The sequence below is a fragment of the Phocoena sinus genome, chromosome 15, assembly GCF_008692025.1.
Source record: "Phocoena sinus isolate mPhoSin1 chromosome 15, mPhoSin1.pri, whole genome shotgun sequence".
NCBI lineage: Eukaryota > Metazoa > Chordata > Mammalia > Artiodactyla > Phocoenidae > Phocoena > Phocoena sinus.
The window spans coordinates 31635929-31660648 of NC_045777.1; the positions used below are offsets into that span (position 1 = coordinate 31635929).

General features: G+C 43.0%; 1 protein-coding gene across 1 annotated transcript in view; it reads right to left on the bottom strand.

Moving 5' to 3' along the window:
- Positions 1-19068, bottom strand: part of SLC23A2 (solute carrier family 23 member 2) — a 157029-nt gene extending 137961 nt beyond the window's left edge. Inside the window, exon 1 of the mRNA XM_032605805.1 lies at positions 18980-19068. The gene's annotated coding sequence lies outside the window, so the exon portion shown is untranslated. The remainder of the gene's footprint in view (positions 1-18979) is intronic.
- Between the last annotated feature and the right edge of the window lie 5652 nt (positions 19069-24720).

Here is a 24720-nt window from a genome sequence, read left to right on the forward strand (position 1 = left end):
CCAGCTGACATCATAGGCCAGGCCCTTGAGAGCATTTCAGAGGAAACGTCACGTGGAGGGAGAACAATGACGTGCCACCCGACTTTCCCCCAACAAAGGCCACTCCCCACTCACAGGAAACTGTTCACAGTGCTTCTCTTTTTTTTTTTTTTTTTTTTAATAAATTAATTAATTTATTTATTTTTTGGCTGCATTAGGTCTTCGTTGCTGCAAGTGGCCTTTCTCTAGTTGCGGTGAGCGGGGGCTACTCTTCGTTGCGGTGCACGGGCTTCTCATTGCGGTGGCTTCTTTTGTTGCAGAGCATGGGCTCTAGGCGCATGGGCTTCAGTAGTTGTGGAACGTGGGCTCAGTAGTTGTGGCTCACAGGCTTAGCTGCTCCACGGCATGTGGGATCTTCCCAGACAAGGGCTCGAACCCATGTCCCCTGCATTGGCAGGCAGATTCTTAACCACTGAGCCACCAGGGAAGTCCTCTCTTGTTTCTTAATTGGGGTGTGCAAAAGTGCTACATGCTGGGGTTTCCAGACTTTGATTTCCTAGAGGAAAAAAAAGTCACCAAAAAAATGTGGTAGGAATAATACAGAATTGTCATTTTTGCATTTTACCATTTCCTTAAAAAGGGATGTTAACACTTCAGAAGCAGGAAAGAGATAACCCCAGGGCCAGTACCATTCACAGGTCAGAAACTATGAGCAGCCAAATCATTATATCAATTCAGTAGACGCCAAACAGGCTGACAAAACACCTACATCTGATTTAACAAACAAAAACAAAACCTCTTCAATTAAAATTATAATGATACTTGCTGAATATAACAAAAAATATCTTCTGAAAACAAGGGCAAACACAAAAATACTATATACTCTTCATTTAGTTTGTATATTTTAAAGGACTTATAAAAGAAGCACATGTGTATGTACCTGAAAATCTAGATGAAATGAGCAATTTTTTTAGGAAAACTGTTTTTTGAAATCCTGAATAAGTAACAATAAACAAATAGAGAAAAGTACGAAAGCAAAGAATCATTCACAAGAAAGGTGCCAGGGACTTCCCTGGTGGCGCAGTGGTTGGGAATCCACCTGCCAATTTAGGGGACACGGGTTCAAGCCCTGGTCCGGGAAGATCCCACATACCGCGGAGCAACTAAGACCGTGTGCCACAACTACTGGGCCTGCACTCTAGAGCTCGCGTGCCACAACTACTGAGCCCGCATGCCACAACTACTGCAGCCCGCGTGCCTAAAGCCTGTGCTCGGCAACAAAGAGAAGCCACCGCAATGAGAAGCCCACACACCACTACAAAGAGTAGCCCCCGTTTGCCGCAACTAGAGAAAGCCCGCGCACAGCAATGAAGACCCAACGCAGCCGATAAATAAATAAATTTATTTTTAAAAAGAATAAAGAAAGGTGCCAGACTCAGACAAATTCACTGGCCAGTTATTTCCTAATCTTCCTGGTAAGAAATGGGAAATTGGTAACCTTCCCAATTTCTTCTGGAAAAACTGACAAGCTAACAAAGAAAGCACAAGAGAAGAAAACTGTATGTTAACCTCACTTGCCATTCCTAGATTTTTTTTAACTTTTGCAAATATGACATGCAAAGAATGACATCTGGTTTTAATCCTGATTTCTTTGATCCATATGTCTACAGTTCTCTTATGAACTATAAGTACCTTTTGCCCATTTTTTCAATAGGTTTGTTTTTTTTCTTGTTCATCTGTAAGAGCTCCTTATAAATTAAGCACATTAACTCTTCGTTGGGTTGCAAAATTATCCCCAGAAAGAGCAAAAGACTGCTTTTTCCATTTTGTTTGTACCACCTGAAATGAAGGATTTTTAAAATTAATTTCTCTTAAGTCAAATCTAGTATCTTTTTGCAATTTCTTCTATCACTTTCATGCTTAGAAAGTCCCTCTCCATTCCAAGATCAGAGAAACAGTCACCATTATTTTCAGCCAGATGTTTTTGCTCAAAATCATTTTAATATATGCAACATCCATCTCTAAAAAATGCATATTTAATAAAATCACTGTTCAAGAAAATAACTAGATGAGTATAATTATATTAATTTTAGTTGTAGAACAAGTCTAAGTAAATTATGACAGTAAAGTACTTTATGATAAAATACTACAAAGCCATTCTATAGTACACTATCTGATGACATGGGGAAATAGTCATGAACTGCAACTAAGTGGGGGGAAAAAAGGCAGAATATCATTTTTATATAAAAACTACACTTATTTGAAAAGCCAGGCAGTATAGACACTTACCTAAACATTAACAGTGATCCTCCCTGGGTGTCAGATTCCAAGTGATGTCATTTCTTTATGCTTTTTTGTTTTATACATTACTTATGAATTTGTATTCTATTTGTGATTAGAAAAAAAGTTTAAAATTCATAAATACATATGCAAAAAGAGTCACTAAAAATTTTTGCCCACATGCTTAAGTTGCAACTGTCTTTCAAAAAAAATAAGATGCCTTTCCTTCACTTATTTAATCCCATGTTACAAATGGGATAATAAAAACTTAGTTCAAGAAAAATGGGGGTCTTGCCAATCTACCTAATTACCTAAATCACGCAGTAATGCCTGATTTATATTCTTGGCAAAATGACCAAGTTAATATCACAAGCCAATGGCAAAGATCAGTGGTGATAGTAACTCAAACTCAGCTAACACAAATGGTTCCATTTTCCCTAGTAGACTGTGCCTCAGTGTATGAATGAGCACTGCCCAGCTCAATCAAGCTGAAAAGCCTGTTTTATGTACACTAACACAAAACCTCCTTGGATGCAACTAGAGATTATCATTCTAAGTGAAGTTAAGTCAGAAAGAGAAAGACAAATACCATATGATATCACTTACATGTGGAATCTAAAATATGGCACAAATGAACCTACCTACAAAACAGAAACAGACTCACAGACATAGAGATCAGACTTGTGGTTGTCAAGGGGGAGCGGGAGAGGGAAAGATTGGGAATTTGGGGTTGGTAGATGCAACTATTACATTTAGAACGGATAATTAACAAGGTTCCCTGTATGGCACAGAGAACTATATCCAATCTCCTGGGATAAACCATAGTGGAAAATAAAATTTAAAAACAGAATGTCTGGGCTTCCCTGGTGGCGCAGTGGTTGAGAGTCCGCCTGCCGATGCAGGGGACACGGGTTCGTGCCCCGGTCTGGGAGGATCCTACATGCCGCGGAGCGGCTGGGCCCGTGAGCCATGGCCGCTGAGCCTGCACGTCCGGAGCCTGTCCTCCACAACGGGAGAGGCCACAACAGTGAGAGGCCCGCGTAAAGCATAAAAAAAAAAAAAAAAAAAAAAAACAGAATGTCTATATGGGTAAGTAAAACTGAGTTACTTTGCTGTACAGCAGAGATTGGCACAACACTGTAAATCAACTATACCTCAATGAAAAAAAAAAACAACCTCTAAAACCTTTCCAAAATGTCTAGAAGTGATTACAATTAGATAATGATCAGATTAAAATACTGGGAGTCAAAATTTTGAACTCAAAACTAGAGAAGACCTGGAGATGGTCATGCCAGAGTCCCAGACAGGCTGCTTCTCCCAAACTGTGCCCCAGTGCCCGACCCAGCACTCTGCCCAAAGACGGTGCTCAACAAAGGAGGGTGAGAGAAGGAACACAAAGGGTTTAGAAATCCTGCAGCAGAGACTCACACCCAGTAGAGGCAGCAAGATAACCAGAACCTAGACCAGACTCATTTCTCCTGAGAAACTATGGAGAGGAAAACAGTGCCAGGATGGCAGAGGGCTCTTAGTGCCTACTCCATGCCTCTGCTACACTAAGTTCCCGGCCCACAACCTCGAGGAGTTAGCCCTAAAATGTAGTTAGGATGAGTGTTTCTAGAGACCTGGAATACAAGGGGAAGCCCATTTTTTGAAACAAGCCTAAAGGATATCATCAGAGTCACATAAAAGGCTATTATCAAAGTATGATGCAGAAGTCTCAAATTTTATTTTTTAATAGTACTGGAGCAAAAGTAAGGAATTAAGGCACAAGAGCTCCATCAACTCAAAATAGACATATGTGCCCAAATGGTCAAGCACTAAACACCAAAAGTACCGAAATTTAAAACTTGAGTGGAAAGTTTATAAATGACACCTAGCCTCACTTTCTGGCTGCTTAGAATAAGAGCACCCAACTTTCAGACCATACCACTTAAAGTTCCCATTTACTGGGACCAAGATGTTGAAAACTCCTCAAGTTCAAATTTTATTTTTTATTTCAGCTGATTATCCCAAGCATATTTTAACAGACAAGCAAACTTGAAATCTAAAAAATATTTTAAACAGAATCATGTTCTGATTATTCATCTTTAAGAAAAATATTTCCTTTGAAAAAAGATTAGATTTTTATTTTGAAAACTAAACTCCAAGAAAAATGAACTACAAATAAAAAATGTATGTCTTGAATACATCATAAAATAAAATTATAAGGCAAAATGGGCAAAATATCTGTAACATTGTTTAAAGTGCTAATATCCTGGATATAAAAAGAACTGCTGGGCTTCCCTGGTGGTGCAGTGGTTAAGAATCCACCTGCCAATGCAGGGGACACGGGTTGGAGCCCTGGTCCAGGAAGATCCCACATGCCGCAGAGCAACTAAGCTCATGTGCCACAGCTACTGAGCCTGCACTCTAGAGCTCATGAGCCACAACGACTGAGCCCACGAGCCACAACTACTGAAGCCCATGTGCCTAGAGCCCGTGCTCCGCAACAAGAGAAGCCACCACAATGAGAAGCCTGCACACCGCAACAAAGAGTAGCCCCCACTCGCTGCAACTAGAGAACGCCCGCACACAGCAACGAAGACCCAACACAGCCAAAAATAAATAAGTTTTTTAAAAAAAGAGAACTGCTATAAATCACCAGGAAAAAGATAAACACAAGACTAGAAAAATTGGTGAAAGAACTGAGTAAGCCAAACAAAATACAAATGGCAAAAAAACCTCATTAAAAAGTGTTCAAACTCACTAGTTATCAAAGAAAAGCAAAAGAAACATGGTTCTATCCTTCACCCAAATTGTTTAAAAAAATTTTTTTAAGTTGAAATAATAACAGTAATTCCCTAACCTGGATGCAGAAGTATCTGGCATATATGTTACATATGTATCAAAGCCTTAAAAATGCAAATGATATCCCCTCCAAAAATGTAGTCTGAAGAAAAAAAAACAGAAAGATGCATATAGATTTCTGTACAAGGCTGTTCACCACTGTATTATGTTCACCACAGCAAAAAAAAAAAGGCCCTCTATGATCTCTATTTTGAAACACACACAAATAAACATATATGTATGCATGCATATATACACACATTTTACTTTCAAATAAATCAGAAAAAAAAGGATCATCAATGAGTAAACGAAACTATTTTGTGTATGAGTTTTCACCACAATCCTAATATTCTTTAATATCTCTAAGACAGGATACCAGTCCCACTTCCAGATCTTTTTCCAGTAATTCTTATCTTAATTCTGACCAATTGCTACATATACTTTAAGAGCAATTCTAACCAACAGCTTCTGTGTTCTCCATATCATAATCCCTAAAATCACTGTGAATTTCCTGCATATTCTTCTCAAATCACCCCATTTCCTAGAGCGAAAAGAAAAAGAACACTAAAATTCCTGAGAAATAACAGACACTCTCCAGGGACTCCACTCTATCCTTGCTCTCTGTACAGACTAGGGACAACTACACACACCCGGGAGGAAGTCAAAAGCAAAATCATTTCTTGGGAGAATAACATCAGTGATTATATTAAATTAAGAGAAAGTGCATAGACCTCTCTAATATATTCTTCACCAAAGTGATCTAATGCTCCACACGAGAATCTCACAGTATGTTTAGACAACTATTCAAAGTCTTTAAAAGTGGTAAATATCTGCATTTTAGTTCATTTATAGCAAGGGTTCTCAAAACCTGGCTGCACACCAGAATCACCTGTGAGATTTTTTAAAACCTCTATGCTTATGCTGTATTCTGATCAACTGCACCCTAGTTGATTCCAATTTGCTGTCAAGGTTAAGGACCGCTGACTTGAAGCATGTTTTTCAAACATCAGATAATGACTCACCAGAGTAGAGAAATCAATGCAGCGGGCTGGGGCCAGCAACTTTTTTAATTAAAAAATAAATAAAAGAATGGAACAGACTAGAAGAAAATATCAGAATGTATTGCTCCTAGTGCAGATACATATATTCTCAAGAATTTTTTCAATTAAAAATATATAATTCTTGCTAACACATATATATGGAATCTCAAAAAAAAATGGTCTGAAAAATCTAGGGGCAAGAGGGGAATAAAGACGCAGACCTACTAGAGAATGGACCTGAGGATATGGGGAGGGGGGAGTGTAAGCTGGGACAAAGTGAGAGAGTGGCACAGACATATATACACTACCAAATGTAAAATACACAGCTAGTGGGAACCAGCCGCATAGCACAGGGAGATCAGCTCAGTGCTTTGTGACCACCTAGAGGGGTGGGATAGGGAGGCTGGGAGGGAGGGAGATGCAAGATGGAAGAGATATGGGGATATATGTATATGTATAACTGATTCACTTTGTTATAAAGCAGAAACTAACACACCATTGTAAAGCAATTATACTCCAATAAAGATGTTAAAAAATATATATATAATTCTTGACAATACTACCCAGATTGATCTACAGATTCAGTATAATCACCACCAAAAATTCCATCTGCTTTTTTGGCAAAAATTTGGCAAACTGATCCTAAAATTCAAATGGAAATGCAAAGGACATAGAATAGTCAAAACAATCTTGAAAAAGAACAAAACGGAGGACTCACGCTTTCCAATTTCAAAACTTAATACAAAGCTGTGGTAATTAAGACAGTATAGTACCAGTATACAGATAAACATATAAATCAACAGAATAAAATTGAGAATTCAGAAATAAATCTTAACATTTGTCAGGTGATTTTTGACAAGGGTGCCAGGACAATTCAATGGGGGAAAGAATACCCTTTGCAAAAAATGTTGCTGAGATGACTGGAAATCCACACATAAAGGAATGAAGTTGGACCCCTACCTCACGCCATATACAAACAGGATCAAAGACCCAAATCTATGAGATAAACTATAAAACTCTTCAAAGAAAACACAGGGGTAAATCTTCTTAGATATGACAACAAAAGTACAAGCAACAAAAAAAGAGAAATGGGACTTTAACAAAATTAAAAACCATAAGTTTTTAATTAAAATTTCAGAAAGTTTAATTTAAAACTCAAATTTTCAAAGGACACCAGCAAGAAAGTAAACACAACACATAAGATGGTAAAAGTTATTTGTAAAGTATATATCAGATAAGGGACTCATATGTCAAATATATTAAGAAACCTTACAACTCAACAATAAAAAGACAATCCAATTTAAAAATGGGCAAAGGATTTGATAAACATTTCTCCAAAGAAGACATACAATGGGCCAACAAGCACATGAAAAGATGCTCCACACCATTAGGAAAATGCAAATAAAAACCACAAGACACACTTCACACCCACTGAGATGGCTACACTCAAAGACAGACAATAATGCATGTGGAGAAACTGGAACCATCATAAATTGCTGATGCACCCACTCTGCAAAAGTTTGGCAGTTCCTCAAAATTTTAAACACAGAATTACTATATAATCCAGTAATTCCACTCCTTGATATTTACCAAAGAAAATTAAAAACATGATCACACAAAAACATGTACATGAATGTATACGCATGTACACAGCAGCATTATTCATAATAGCTGAAATCTAGAAACATCCCAAATGTCCATCAACTCATTAATGGATAAACAAAATGTGGCACTGATTCTTGCAACAAGGTGGATGAACCATAAAAGCATTATGCTAAGTAAAAAGCCAATCATAAAAGACCACATATTGCATGATTCCATTTATATGAAATGTCCAGATAAGGCAAATTCACAGAAATAGAGTACATATTAGTGGTTGCCAAGGCCTGGTAGGGGGAGGGAAGAAAGGGGAATGACTGCTAATAGGTATGGGGTTTCTCTTTGGGGTGAAAAAAAAAGTTCTGAAATTAGATAGTGGTGATGGTTACACAAATCTAAAAACAACTGAAGCATACCTTTCAAAGGGTAGACTTTATGGTGTGTGAATTATATCTCAATAATGCTTTTTTTTAAGGCTAGCCGGTCAAGTGCCCCTTCCCTGTCATTCCCACAGAACCTCATATGGTTCCTTTACCATACAATAAAAAGGTTATTTATTCGTAGTAACTCAAAGGCCTTACTTCTGAGCCTTATATTTCATGACCAGATCACAAAATCGCTTTGGGTGACACACTAATTTTTTTAGTTAGTGAAATAGAAATAGAAAATATCAGAATACACAGCATATAATGTTTTTGTCACACTTGTTTTTGAGATACACACACACAGACATATATATGTTGATGAAAAATGAGTCAGTCAAAACAAAGTCTAGAAGATATATTGTAGAAGTTGATTGACACCTATTCAAGAAACAAAACAAGGGACTTCCTTAGCGGTCCAGCGGTTAAGACTGCGCTTCAAATGCAGGCGGGCTCAGGTTCGACACTTGGTCGGCGAACAAGGATCCCACAAGCCGCTTGGTGTGCCAACCCCCCCCCCCCAAAAAAAGAAACAAAACAATAAGTACAAGATCTCAGAGTCAAAAACAAATTGAAAGAAAATTGAAACCACTTAGGAGCATCACCCTAGGCAATGAACTAAACATTAGAAAAAGTGAACTGGGGACTTCCCTGGTGGCATAATGGTTAAGAATCCACCTGCCAATGCAGGGGACACGGGTTCAAGGCCTTGTCCGGGAAGATCCCACATGCTGCGGAGCAACTAAGCCCATGCACCACAACTACTGAGCCTGCACTCTAGAGCCCAAGAGCCACAACTACCAAGCCCACGTGCCACAACTACTGAAGCGTATGCACCTAGAGCCCAGGCTCTGCAACAAGAGAAGCCACCACAATGAGAAGTCCGCGCACCACAACAAAGAGTAGCCCCCGCTCTCCACAACTAGAGAAAGCCTGCGCACAGCAGCAAAGACCTAACGCAGCCAAAATATAAATTAATTTTAAAAAGAAAAAGTGAATTGGACCCCATGTCTGTTTTTATTGATCTAGTGAAGTAATAAAAGATTCCCTACCCCATTTACCTCCCAGGACTTCTGCGTGGGTTCAGAGGAGCCTCCTGCTCCTAGGATGTTCAGGATCCCTGCTGGAAATGCAGGGCCCCAACTTACACTGGGTGTCAAAAAGCAGGTACAAAAAGGAGAACAGAAAAGGGAAAAATTGATATTGCTAGTATATTGTTTATCTTCACAGGGATGAAAAAATAATGAGAAACAAGAACCCACAAAACTTCTCTGAGGGAGAGAACATTTTCAAAGACTGAGGGTCAGAATCCCTGACACAAAAGATGCAAACAGCACAGAATATCTGAACCTGAAGGAAAGATATAACTTGTATAATTCCTTCCAGCAAGAAATTTGAGGTCATCCTTCAATCAGCATGGAAACTGAATTTGGAGAATTACCACAAAAACAGGAACAGACTCTACAAAGAATTTTTTTTATGGTACATAAAATTCCAGGGTCAATGTCAAGGTGACAAACTATGTTCATTCAAAACACTATGTATATTGTAATTTAGTGAAAAAGACGTTGAAAATAGGACACTTTACTATCATTAAAGATTATATACAATAATGCATTCCAATAAATATTGAAAATAAGAAGGACCACTACCACATTTAAACCTGTTCTGTAAGTACTCTGCAGTTTATATTAAGAAAAAGAGGTATTTAAGAAGAAAAAACAAAAACAAATGATGGTCTGCAGCTATTATGACTGCCTATCTAAGAAACTAAAGAGAATCAACTGAAAAGTAAGAATAACAGAGTTTGGTTAGGTAGTACACCAGCACAGTGCTATTTCATTTTCCTTGTTGACACACAAAATGACTCTGTTTCCCAGCTCCCTTGCACCTAGGATAGGGCTAAGAGACTGTGGAAGAAAATACTACTAACTCCAAGCTTGACCCATAAAAAAAAATCTTCCATACACAAAATTTGCCAAAGTCTGGCAAACTTAGAGGCCAGAGTTTGAAGTCAATTGTGTTATAAGATGGAAGGAGTCTAAATCCCCAACTCACCAGTTAGGGGAGAACCACCTAGAAAAATGTGAGCAAGAAATAACTTTTTATTTTGTTAAGTGTACAGATTTTGGCTAGCATTAACTAAGCTGAACAACATTAGAGGTCAGTTAGAAGAGATATAGACTGCATGCAGTATACTTGCTTTATACCAATTAGGAAACAGTATATATGTAAGGGAGAAGGAGGAAAATCACCTTATTCTAAATAGCAAGCATTTTAAAATAAAGAGCAATCAATAAGTGATCTGTAGACCATACATTAGGAAGAATCTAAAAAATGAGACCTATTAAAGATCTGTATGAATCAAAAGATTTGTTTATGGACAGAACAATTCAATATTATAAAGATGAGAAGTCTCCCCAAATTAACATACATTCAATGAAACTGCCCATTAAAAGTTATTTTGAAACCCTAAACTGAAACATACTGGGAAAAAAATTGAGCATAGGCACTAATACATAGTAAAGCCTACTATAAAGTGATTATTATGATGAAAATAGCAAGGTCATGGCTAAGGAATACACAGATAAATGGAATAACAAAATAAGTCCCATGACAGATATAAGGATTCAGCATATGATTATGGTTAATAAGTTAATAAGAATGAATTAATGAATAAATGGTGTTGGAATTAATGTAGAGAAAAAAATCCTTACTTCATGCCATACTCTAATACAAATACTAATAATAGCTGAATATTAAAAAAAGAACTAAGAGAAAATATACATGCATATTTATAAAATCTTGGGATAGAGAAGGCATGGGAAAGATAAACTGACAGATTTGAATTCAAAGCATAGAGCATATATTCACAACTTATGACCAAAAAATGCAAATATTTTTTAATTTATTTTTTTATTGAAGTATAGTTGATTTACAATGTTGTGTTAATTTCTGCTGTACAGCAAAGTGACTCAGTTATACACATTCTTTATATTCTTTTCCATTATGGTTTATCCCAGGATACTGAATATAGTTCCCTGTGCTATACAGTAGAACCTTGTTTTTTATCCATTCTACATGTAATAGTTTGCATTTACTAACCCCAAACTCCCACTCCATTCCTCTTCTACCCCCTCCTCCCCCCGTTGGCAACCATAAGTCTGTTCTCTATGTCTATGAGACTGTTTCTGTCTCATAGATAAGTTCATTTGTGCCATATTTTAGATTCCACATATAAGTGATATCATATGATATTTGTCTTTCTCTTTCTGACTTACTTCACTTAGCATGATAATCTCTAGATGCATCCATGTTGATGCAAATGGCATTATTTTGTTCTTTTTTATGGCTGAGTAGTATTCCATTATATATATATGTACCACATCTTCTTTATCCATTCATCTGTCGATGGACATTTAGGTTGCTTCCATGTCTTTGCTACTGTGAACAGTGCTGCTATGAACATAGGAGTACATGTATCTTTTTTTTTAATTTTTAAAATTATTTACTTATTTGTTTATCCATGTTGGGTCTTAGTTGCAGCACACAGGATCTTCACTGCAGCATGTGGGGTCTTTTGTTGCAGTGCACGGGCTTCTTTCTAGTTGTGGCGCAGGGGCTCCAGAACATGCAGGCTCAGTAGTTGCGGTACACGGGCTCTCTAGTTGTGGCGCACAGGCTCTCTAGTTGTGGCATGTGGGCTCTCTAGTTGTGGCACATGGGCTCCAGAGCACGTGGGCTCAGTAGGTGCGGAGCACAGGCATAGCTGTGGAGTGCGGGCATAGCTGTCCCGCAGCATATGGATCTTAGTTCCCTGACCAGGGATCAAACCCGTGTCCCCTGCATTGGAAGGCAGATTCTTAACCACTGGACAACCAGGGAAGTCCCTGTATCTTTTTGAATTATAGTTTTGTCAAGATATATGCCCAGGAGTGGGATTGCTGGATCGTATAGTAATTCTAGTTTTAGTTTTCTGGAACCTCCATACTGTATTCCATAGTGGCTGCACCAACTTACATTCCCACCAACAGTGTAGGAGGGTTCCCTTTTCTCCACACCCTCTCTAGCATTTTTTTAAAATGCAAATCTTAATAGCATATTTCTCAAACAAAGTGAAAGCAGGATCAAATGTAACACGTCTAGCAGCATCAACTTTACTCAAAGATTAGGGAGGAAAAGTGTTTCATGTTAAACCAAGCACTGATGTTTCTGGAATAGAATATAAACTTTACATTAATTTTAGATAAAAAGACTTGAAAGTGTCATGCTTTTTATACTCTTTAACACTTCAAAATATGCATATATTCCCCCATACCATACTTCTGTGGAATAATTTGTGAAGCAATGTCTTAATATAGAAAGAGCTCCTGAGGGACTTCCCTGGTGGTCCAGTGGGTAAGACTCCACACTCCCAATGCAAGAGGGGCTGGGGTTCGATCCCTGGTCAGGGAACTAGATCCTGCATGCATGCAGCAACTAAGAGTTCGTGTGCCACAACTAAGGAATCTGCATTCCGCAACTAAGGGTCCATGTGCCTCAAGAGCTCACGCAGCCTAAATAAATAATTTTTTTTAAAAAAAAAGAAAGAAAAAGGAAGAGCTCTTGATAATAAAATATGAACTCAAACTTTTTTTGTCTTTTGGCTGCACCACACAGCATGTGGGATCTTAGTTCCCCGACCAGGAATGGAACCCACACCCCCTGTATTGGCAGTGTAAATTCTTAACCACTAGACTGCCAGGGAAGTCCTGAACTCAAACTTTTCAGCACTGACCACATAAGTATTACTATGAAGCAGGGATAAGCAAACTTTCTACAAGAGCCAGATAGCAAATATTTTAGGCTTGCAGGTTATATGGTCTCTTGAATGGGCATGACTATGTCCCAGTGAAACCTGATTTACAAAAACAGGTGCTGGTGGTTCCCCAATCAGCAGCATCCTCATCATCTGGGAACTGGTTAGAAATGCAGACCAGGCCCCATCCCAGACCTTCTGAATGAGAAACTCTCAAGTTTAACATCTATCATGTTAGACAAGGAAGAGGTTGTACCCCCAACCAGGTGATATGTCTTCGGAGACAGCAAAGAATTTAAGCCAGCACTGCAGAGGGGACAAGAAAGCCATACCGAATTGGAGACTGAAATCCCAATACAGCTGAATTGTGAGAAACAGCGTTTCAAGCAGTGCTTCTCATCAGAAGCGGGGGAGAAGACCATCCACAGAGTCATTATACCAAGACCTCTGTAATGAAGCCTTGGTCCAGAATGGAAAAGTTAATGCAGGTTTAATTAACGCTGGGTCATGTATGTCTTCACTTGAACAAAGCGAAGCCACCTCAAAGGAAGCCTGTATAAAGGAAATGTGCATGTGTTGGGGTAGGGGGGTGTGGGAGGATCCTGCAGGAATAAATGAGGGAAAGGAAGGAACAAAGGACCCAAGCTCGGGTGCAGAGAAGAAAACACTGAGCCTGTTATGAACAACAGGATGGATAAGAGGAGGCAGGAGAAAGCGAGGACGATCTGTTCTCCTTCAGCCTCAGCATGTATCCTCCACACTGCCCCAGAGTTTCCTACAACGCACATCTTTACAAGTCACTCCCCTTCTGGGAATTTCTTAGTGGTCTTCCAGACAAAATTCAAGTCCCATAATATAGTATCAAAAGGACCTTTAAGCTCTGTACAGCCTTTCCACCTACCTCATCCTCAGCCTCCCTCCAACCATCCTGACACATTCAGCGCCTCTCACAAGCCTCTCCACTTTTACTCATGCCATTCCCACCTCCCCCTCCCCCACACCCACCCAATGGAGCATGGCAATCAGACCAGCCCTCAGTCAAATTCTGACTCAGCTACTATGACCTTGGGCAAGGAGCTGCCCACCACCAACTTCAGCATCCTCAGATGTAACATGGGAATAGTAATACCTATTACCATAGGGCTGTTGTGATTAAATGCCATTAGTAAACACAGGAAGTGCTAGGCAAAGCACCCGTTGACCAACTGACACTAGTTTCCCTGCCCTCTTCTATGCCAACAGGAGCTAAGAAACACAGACCTTCAGGCAAGACTTGGGAATAGCATTCTATCATTGAGGGTCCCAAGGTTTACTGGCACATTAAGAGCAGAATTCAAGACCCAAGAGTTAAGTTAGAAAAGTTTATCAAGCTCCAGCTCCTTCACTGATAAGATGCAAACCAGAACCATGTTGGCTGCCAGCTGTTGAAACCAACAATAGTGACCTCAAGTGTTCAGCACATAGCCAATAACCATTGGCACCATCATTATTGCACTGGCCCTATCACATGGGGCTCACTGTCTAGTCTTTCCTGGGTCCCCTCTACTGCTTAGAGAGGCTCCTGGCAAGAAGAGTTTTAAACTGCTCTTGAGTTCAACTTAGAAGATGGGAAGATTCAACTCAGTAAGAGTCACATGCACATAAATGAGAGAGAGGTGGCCACCAGGCACTCATTGACATGCCCCAGGGCAACTGACACAAGGAGACTTAAAGATCAGCTGCTTTGGGAAAAACCTGTGGAAAGAACCCGTGAATAAAGAAGGCTTTCTGGACCACAGACCATAAAAAGCCATGGTTTGTGGCAACCAGGCAACATGAGGCCCAGTGCAACCCTGACCCCCTCACTGAAGGAGGAAACTGAAGAACTCATCAAGGCTACAGAGAAACAATGATGAAGGAAGAACTGGAATCAAGACCATGGCCAACAGGAAGAGGCTGAGAGCTGCACCCTTAAGTTGCTGAAAAGTTCACAGGCAGTGAGACTACTTGATTGAAGTCCTAAGTATGATCCTCCATGAGCCTATGCAGTATCCACTACTGTACCCATTACACTTGAATACTTAGATATTTCTGTATATAGTGTATATGCAAATCATGTCTACCACACTTTCTAAGATGTAGGGACTTGTCAGAGGCCATTTTTCATGAATCCAAATTTTTGCTTTTTGTGCTACCTTTAGATTTTAGACCTGCATAACTACAACAACAAAAAAAATATGAAGTAATGTAAGACATGGTTATGAAAAAACGAGTAGATGGAACTTTCCTTCATGGGTAAGGAGGGTCTTAGAGGCCACCTAGACCTGAGGTGAGGGACTTACCTGCCTGAGGTCAGAGGAGAGAATTAAGACAAAGGACAATGAGAAGCTCCCAAGAAGAGTTACATTTCCATGGAAGAAGACCTCCCCCAAAACATCCACCCTCTCCTTACCACTGCATTTAGTTGCATCAGGTTGGCATCATGCGGCATGTGGCTCCTGGGGCAGCCACTTTCTTTCTAGGTGCTTAGGCCAGAAAACCTGCCGTTGCCCTGAACTCCCTCTCTCACCCCCCACAGACGGTCCATCAGCAATCTCCTCAGCCCCACCTGACAATCCGACACTTCTCACCACCACCTTACCAGCACCCACTTCCACTCAATCACCATCTTCAGCCCTGTACTCGCTGCCTGCCCTGCAGCCCTACCCTGCTCACCCTGACTTCATTCTATTCTCACACATCAACAACCAGCATGTCTCTATCCCTCCTCTATTCAAAACTCTCCAATGGCTCCTACCCCACCTCAAAGTAAAATCTACAGGCCTTCCTAGGTGTCAGGCAGCCTTAAATGATTCAACTCCCATTGTCTTTCTGACCTCAGTCATTCTCTTTCTCCTGCCTCAGGGCCTTTGCATCTGCAGTTTCCTCCACAGGAATGTTCTTCCCCCAGATATCCATATGACTCACTTCCTTCACATCTTCACTCAAAGATGACTCAGAGCTTCCCGTTCTACATTTCCTACAATTTCAGCTCCCACGGCAACACTTAATACCCCCAATTCTGCCAGATTCTTCTTCAGAGCACAAAGTCTCATGTCTGCCTCCACACTACAGTGTGAGCTCTGTGTGGGGAAGAAATCTCTATGCAGCAACTGGAGCACCAAGATCGTTACCTGGCACACAGTCGGCAGTCAATACATGTATTAAATGTGGGGAGGCCTGTGAAAAGCATAAGTTGCAAGCAGACCTCAATTCTTAGAGAGACAACAATCTAGAACCGGTGACAAAAAAACAACAGGCCAGAAATAGCAAAGCCAGGGAGAAAATGAAGAGAGTGCCACAAGGAGCACAAAGGACCAGTTTAAACCGCTTAGTAGTAGCTCACAGCTTAACCTGAAGCAGGAATGCTCCCCAGCAAAAGAAAGAAAGCCCAGACTCAGGCCCTCTGAGGAGAGAATAACTGGAAAAACAGCAGGGAATGAAAATGAATTAATGAGGTTACCTGGCACTGGGAACAGACTAGGATGTTGGGAGGTTTTTACGCAAGGCCTGGAAACAGGTCAGGCAAGGACTGCAAAATGTTTAAGTTAGAATAGCATGAGGGACTTCCCTGGTGGCGCAGTGGTTAAGAATCCGCCTGCTAATGCAGGGGACATGGGTTCGAGCCCTGGTCCAGGAAGATCCTACATGCCACGGAGCAACTAAGCCCGTGGGCCACAACTACTGAGCCTGCGCTCGAGAGCCTGTGAGCCACAACTACTGAGCCTACATGCCACAACTACTGAAGCCCGCACACCTAGAGCCTGTGCTCCACAAGAGAAGCCACCCCAACGAGAAGCACGAGCACGGCGACAAAGAGTAGCCCCCGCTCGCCGCCTACGCGCAGGAACTAAGACCCAACACAGCCAAAAATAAATAAATAAATAAAACAGCATAAGAAGATTAAATAAAGTTTTTAAAAAGCTTTCATTTACAAGTACAAAGCACTATATAACTGCAAATTATGACTGCTGACTTTTAATTCCCTTAACCATAATGGGAAAAACCCTTAAGTCACCAGTGATGCCAGAAATGAGTACCCAAATGGATCCCAGGTTTGTCTCTGGAGACATTGAAGATGGTGGCAATAACCAACTCAGGATTTCCAGTATCCAACACACTAGACCTTAGGCTACTTGAAGGCAAAAGATTGGGTTTTAGTCAATAATATTTGGATTAACAGCACTTGTCACCAAATTAGCTGATGTACATCTAACTCATTTCTGCAATGCTATTATAAATCCACTAGCCTTTGCTACACAAACCAGATAGGCAGTGTTGCATGAAACCTAGCAAAACCCTATCCAATATTCTACACAGGTACTTTCATAAGCAGTTTTGAAACATCCTAACAGACATTAAAACTCGGCTTGACTGTGCCACAGTCAGAAAACACAACTGCCACACAACCATCTTTGGGAGCGGGAGGGAACTACTACAAAAAGTTATTTAAATACCTAGTTTCTTTAAAAAAAAAAAAAAAAAATCACTCCTCATTCCAAGCAAAGAAACCAAAAGAGAAATGCCCTGGTATTCAAAGAAAGAAGCTGGTCACCATTTTGGCAACGATATAGTCTAGAAAGCAGATAGCTCATGTTCAGGCTGTCAGGTGAAACAGGTTGTCAGCTGGACACACCTACTCACCCCCTTTTAACTAACAGGTGTGTCATGAGGGCTTACACTGTGCACACCCACTGCTGGGCTTCTAGAAGGCAGGAGACCCAAAGCTATTAAATTTTGGATGAGTGAAAAGAGACCAGTAGTGATAGGTTCACAAGTGACCCTGATAGAGTCAACCATGACCCTGTACAGAATTCAGAATTTCTGAGCCAAAAGGCCCTTTTTATAAATCTCACCAGACTCACCTTCAGGGGTCAAGTGGGCCAAGTCATATGCAAAGGTGAAAAGGCAGGTCTAGACAACTTGGAAGGGCGAGGCCCCAGTCCAACAGCATTCAAATGCAAAAATATGAAAATTAAAATGTTCCAACCATCCGTGATTCTAACCTCTGGCTTCAGAGAGGAAGAAACTGGGTGAGGGAGATCACATGCCAATTAACGACAGCTCAAATCAGACTGTGCACGTCCTCACACTGCCCAGCCTTCACTGCACACAGATGTCCAAATATCAGCAGGGACAGCATCTTCCCCCTCCTCTCTCCCATCACTGCACGACTAAAAGTAGTCAGCAACTGCTAATGCCTCAGACCCAGAAATCCCTTATAAGTGACTTTCTTCCACCCGCAGTTGCCCTCACTTACCCTTTGGATTGACAATCAAGAATTTCCCATCAGTCATGCTTAAAACCCCCAGCCTGTAGGCCGAATCCCTATCAGCTGCCCATCAAAGGGACATCTAGAGTCATAGGAAGGAGAAAATTCTGCGCCCATAAACTAGTCACACTCGAAAATGACAATTTCTCTTTCCAGCAAGGTGGCAACAAGGGGGCCGGCGACCCCCGGGGAACTGGCCAGACAGAAAGGCCCTGGGGTCGGAGCGAGAGCTCCTAAAATTACTCAGCGCAGCCATTGTAGGGGAGAAAAAAGGCAAAAATGTAAAAGGCACCCCCCTCCGCTGCCCCTCTTGATGGCCCTGCATTCCTGGGGGCACGGAGATGCCCGCGCGCACCGCCTGCGGAGGGCCGACCGGAGAGCGACCCCAGGCCGCTTGGGCCGAGGGCCGGGGAGGAGGCGGCGGCGACCGGGTCCTGGGGGGGACCCCACTCGCCTCCCCGCGGCGCGGCCTGAGGGCCCGAGCGCACGGCGGCTCCGGCCGCAGGCAGGGTTGAGCGCCCGGGAACCCGGCGGGGTTGCGGGTCGCCGGGCATCCCGGGGCCCCGCGGTCAGGGTGGCCGGGGGACCCCGGAAACGGGCCAGGGTGTGGGGGCGCAGGCCGCGCCGCTGACAGGGCGCGGGGGCCGTGCCTGGCCTGCCTCGTGGTTGCGGCGGGCCCCTCGCGGCCAGGCCCGGCAGGTGCGGCCCCTGGGCCGGGCGGGGGGCGCGGCGGCCCGGCTCTCACCTGGCTGCAGATCGCCGGGCTCCCGTCTTGCCGCCGCGCCTCGGCTCCCCAGTAACCGCCGCAGCCTACGGTCCCCGCAACAGCCGCCTGCAAAATGGCGCCGCGGAGGGGCGGGCCAGGGGCGGGGAGCCACAGAGCCGCCCGCCCCCGCGCCGGCCCGGACCCACCTCCCTCTCCGCGCCCGACCCCCGCCCTCTGGCCTCCCCCGAGGGAGGGGCTCCCCCTCAGCGCCTGCCAAGCTAAGCGAGCCGCTTGGCCTCCCAGGCGACCCCCCTCGTCGTCCTCTCCGCCCGCCAAGTTCATTTTATTTCCCGCCCCCCTGCGTGGAAAGCGCCCCCCTTCTCCTGCCTTCCAGTCACACCTGCTTCTGGGGACCCACCTGGAATACGGAGTGCTCGCCCGGAGTCTCCGCCTCCTCGTACCCCTTTTTACTCAGCCTGACACCGAGCCCTGTCATTTCTCAGTGAAGATAAGCAATCTGCGGAGCCTTGGGCTCAATGGTTTGGATGTCAAGGTGCTTTCACCGTTTCTCCAGTTAGGCTGTCAGGTTTTTTAACTTACTGGGGAAGAGGTCCTCATTACCTTATACAAACACGGTAATATAGACCGAGACTTCTCAGACTCCCCTGAGGGTCGTGTTTAAGTGCAGGTTTTGATTCCGTGGGTCAGGATGCAGCCCGAGATGCCGCTGGGTAAGGGCGGCTGAGCGGAAAGGCCTCAGGTAAATCCGTGGCCCTCAATCTTTAGCGCGACTTCACCTTAACTGCCTCAAGATGCACGTGGCTGGGCCCCACCCCCAGGGCTTCTGAGGCCAGAGGTGTGGAGTGAGGCTCCAGATTTTGCATTTCTGGAAAATTCCCAGGTGATGATAATGCTGTTCTCTGGGGTTTACCCTTGGCAAGCCACTACTGAAGAGTATCTGAACACATGGCTAAACAAACGAACAAACAAAAACCTAATAATTAGTACTCTCATAGCACCTTCCATCTTGAGGCCGCAGTCTAGTTGCTATTACAACAGAGTAATAACCGACTAGTGCCCCAAGCAACTCGAGAGAGCTAAAGAACCGTGGACGGTGTCTGACCTTACATGGGGAGGAGCAGATTTTATCATCAGAGTTTTCTGCCTGTTTTACACAGTTTGGGGGACTCGATGTTATAGATATCACAGATATCGATGGGGGGGGAGTGACCATCAACTGTGGGAATTTTATAAAATAGAGAGATGTGGTCCAAGTCTTTGAGAATCAATAATGTCATCCTATTTACTTCTCTAATAACTTGTATTTTTAAAATACAAGAGTTGGCTTGTAAAATTCAGTACACCCTGGAAGACCAGGTGTTTTGATCCACATTGAAGATGGAGAAAATAAGGGACAAAAATTCTGTGACCAGTGAGAAAAATTCACACTGCCCTGTCCATCTAACATCTCTACCATCCTCCTATACCAGAGAGAGCCTTTTCCAGCCAACCTTTTTTTTTTGGCGGGGAGGGGGTGGCGGAGGGGTGGGGGTATCGGTGTGGAGCCGCGAAGGAGGTATTAAGTGTTTTATTCAGCCAGGGATGAGAGATCTCAGATAAAAGAAGGGGAGTTAACAGGACTTCCCTGGTGGTGCAGTGGTTAAGAATCCACCTGCCAGTGCAGGGGACACGGGTTGGACCCCTGGTCCGGGAAGATCCCACATGCCAGGGAGCAGCCAAGCCCATGAGCCACAACTGCTGAGTCTGCGCTCTAGAGCCTGCGAGCCGCAACTACAGAAGCCCGCGCGCCTAGAGCCCATGCTCTGCAACAAGAGAAGCCACCGCAGTGAGAAACCTGAGCACCGCAAGGAAGAGTAGACCCTGCTCGCCGCAACTAGAGAAAGCCCAAGTGCAGAAACGGGAGAGCTAACTGTTGCATCCTCAGGGTCTCCCTCTCCCTCACTTACAGATTTTCTCTATCCTAAAAAACTTCCTCTGTCCTGGCCTCTCCCACCTTCCTGCCTGTCTTCCTTCCTATCCTCCCCATCACTCCTCAGGTGCTGTCACTCTCTGCTTTCTTCCATATCACCAGTGACCTTCTAGTTGCCAAATCCAGTTGCCTGTTTGCAGTCCTTTTCTTCCTTGATGGCTCTGTAACATTCCATTGACTTCTCCCTCTTTCTCAAAACTCTTCTCTAGCAATAATACCACTGGGTCTTGCAATTTTTCCTACACCCCCCCCCACTTCCCTCTCAGAGATGTAAAAGTTACCTATGCTCACCTCTAAAAATGTTTGTTTTCCTTAATATCTCCTTTCTCTCCATCTTTTCCCCTGCCCTGTCCTCCAAAGATCAGCCATCTCCTCATGACTCCCAAATCTCTCTCCAGACCAGACAGACATCTTTCTAAACTTCTAGGCACACATTTCCAATTGTCCTCCAGATAACCTCTCCTTGATATTATCCAGGAATTTTTTTTTTAGAATTTTTCTTTTTAATATTTGTTTATTTATTTATTTATTTTGGCTGTGCCGGGTCTTCGTTGAGGCACACGGGATCTTCATTGTGACATGCGGACTTCTTAGTAGCAGCATGCAAACTCTTAGTTGTGGCATGCAGGATCTAGTTCCCCAACCAGGGATCTAACCCGGGCCCTCGGAGTTTTCTCACCAGGGAAGTCCCCAGGAATTTTAAATATGGCACCTCCACTGCTGAACTCTTTATCCTCCTCTCACAAACTTGCTTCTATCTGGGGTTTCTCATTTTGCCACCAGAAACTTTGAAATCAACTTTGACTTTGACTGTCACCTATGGTCAGCTGGAGTGGGGAAGTGTGTCTGGAATTCTCTTCTCTGTGTCCACCATCCCAAACCCTCACTTGTTCTTCCTCAGACTGTTGGAAAAGCTTCTCTCTGGCCTCTTGGCCTCAAGAGTTATCTCCCAAAGCCATCATTGTAATCATCTCAAAGCACAGAACTGACCACCTCACACCCCTCCTAGAAATTCTTCAGGGCCTCCTGGTCTACAGAAAAACTGGGTAAAAAGAAACAGTATAGACAGGACAGCATTCAAGACCCATCTCTGTCGTCTCCAGCTGCTTTTCTTTTTTTTCTGTACAAAGTACTACTTTTTACTGCTGGCAGACTGGAATTGATGTCAGAGGCTGACCCTGACTTCAACATTGCCAGGGCTTTTGTGAGGATTAAAATGCTTATTTAGTGCTTGAATACATCCGTATTTATATATAATTATTTTTATCATCAATTAACTATTGATTCAAAAAATACATGAATATTTTCCTATTAATTTCCTTTTATTTCCTATTCATTTTCCTTTCCTATTAGAGTTGGTACAAGCAGGGTTTTTTCCTCCCCCACTCCATTCTCTAAACTAAATCAACAGAATTTATCAAGAACATCTTGTGTCCTGGATAATTTGATTGAAATTTCTGTCATTTCCAGGCTGTTTTATTTTTGAGAGGTAATTGTAGCTTGGGGCTATCTTTACAATATTTATTTCCAATATCTCTCTGGAGTCTGGAACTGAGGTTGGCAAACCGAGAATACCAGCATCCAGGTGGTGAGCAGGCAGGAAAGAGCTAGCCTGAGGCCTGGAGGGACATGTGCTTAGTGGTTGATCACTACAGAACACAACCCAGTCCCCCTCTGAGGACTGGGGCCTCTATTCCCCAAAAAGGAACAAAAATTTAGTCATCATTACATCATTTTCCACCTATCAGATTGGCAAAGATTAATAACATCCAAGGTTGGTTATGGCAAAGGGAAATGAATCCTCTCAAAATCTGTGGGAGGAAGTCTAAATTGGTCTGCCCTTTCTGGAATAGGATTTAGAGATATCTGTCTGTTTAAATGCACATATATCTGTTAAAATATCTGTTTAAATGCATGCACCCTTAACCCAGAATACAAGTTCAGGGAATTTACCTGACACAAACACACACTAGAGAGCACAGGGATTTATGACTGAGAATGCTCAAGGAGACATGTCCCCTGCCTCTTCAGCCTCCTCCATGTCCGCATTTGCTCAGCAGCCCCTCCTGACCTCAGATCCCTCCCTCCTTAGCCCCTCTCACCCCCACACCCAGCGCAGCTGAAGCCCAGCCCTGTCAGCCACAAAGACGCTGGTATTCTCTCCACCAAGCCCAGCCCTCCTGCCGAGGCAGCCTTAGCCTCTTATCTGCTGACTCCTTGCAGATTTCTCACCTGCACTCCCAGCCTCTCCTTGTACCTTGAGGACACTGTTACCTGACTGCTGGTACCCACAGCTGTCTCTCTTGGTGGTCAGCCTGGTGGTGAAGATGTCATCTTATGGTATATCTATACATAGAATATTTTTTGACCTTAAAAAGGAATGAAATTCTGATATGTGCTACAACCAGGATGATTCTTGAAGACATTAGGCTAAGTGAAAGAAGTCAGATACAAAAGGACAAAGACCACCCTTTATAAGTCCCTCACAGGTGAACTTTCTTACCCATCCCCATCAACCTCAAATTCCCTATCTGTCCATACTCCCTACTTGCTTCCTGCTCCCAGGAGACCATTCATGAGCGGTGTGTTCCCTCTTCCCAGCCTCTGGACTAAAGAGCCCTCTGAGGCCTCCCTCCCTCAGCTGTCCTCCTGCCCTGCATTCCGGCGCTGACCACTCCTTTCTAAAACCTGCCTCCTTCCCAGTTCATGTATCTCTCTCTCCTTCTCAGCTCAGCTTCTGGAAAGAGCTGCCTCCAGTCCCTGTCTCCTCATCCTGACATCCCTCCTCTCTTCACCTTCTGGCAATCTGGTTCTGTCCCTATTTTCCTCTGAAACTGCCCAGGTAGTTTAGCCATTTCCTCCAAACTGCACAATCCAAGGGATCTTTTCTGTACGCATGTTACTAGAACTTTCTGGAGGCATTTGGCATAGCTAGTGCTATATTCCCTCAGGAAAAGCTCTCTTTCCTTGGCTTTGTGGCTGCATTTCCTTCTGGTTCTTCTACATCTCTGACCATTTTTTTTCTGTCTCCTTCTCAGATCCCTTTTCCTCCTGCTTGCTTCAAACACTAGGGGTGGGGGTGGGGGGAGTGTGATTGTGTCTGTTTCTGTTTTCCCCTCAAAAGCCCTTCAGGGGCTTAGCTGTTTCTTCTGCTTGGACATCTTACTCTTTCTTCTGGATCATTCTTGCTCATCCTTTAAGTCTCACCTTGGCCTCTCCTGGAAACCTGTCTTGAGCCCCTCAGCTGGTGTAAGTGTAGCCTGGGGTACTTCCTAGTATTTAGAATGGACTTATATTGAAATGATTTGTTTTTCTGTCTCACTTCCCTCCCTCACTAACTGTCAGTTCCTTCAGGACAGAGATCTTGATCTATATAACTCTGCATGCAGCTAAAATTGTGCCTGCCACACAGTAGATTCTCAGTAAGTACTTAATGATCTCAGAGGTTGGACTGAACCAATGGGGTCTGGCCACTGATGGAAGGTGAGATGTGAAGAGAGAGAAAGACTCAGGATTAACTTCCAGGTTCCTGGAGAACTGGAAGCTAAGAGAGAAACACAAATTAGAGGTAAAACACAAAAGGCCTCAAATGCAGGGTAAAAATAAAATAAAACTTTATTCAATAAGGGAGTCATTTGAACCTAGACCCTCATGGAGACACTTAGTCTTTGGGGAAAAAATGGAAAAAGAATAAAAATCCATCAGTAATTATATAAAGTAGAAAAGAAGCAGAACTAATCCAAGCTGTTGGAATTCAGGATGCCCTGTCGGGGGATAATGATTAAAGAGA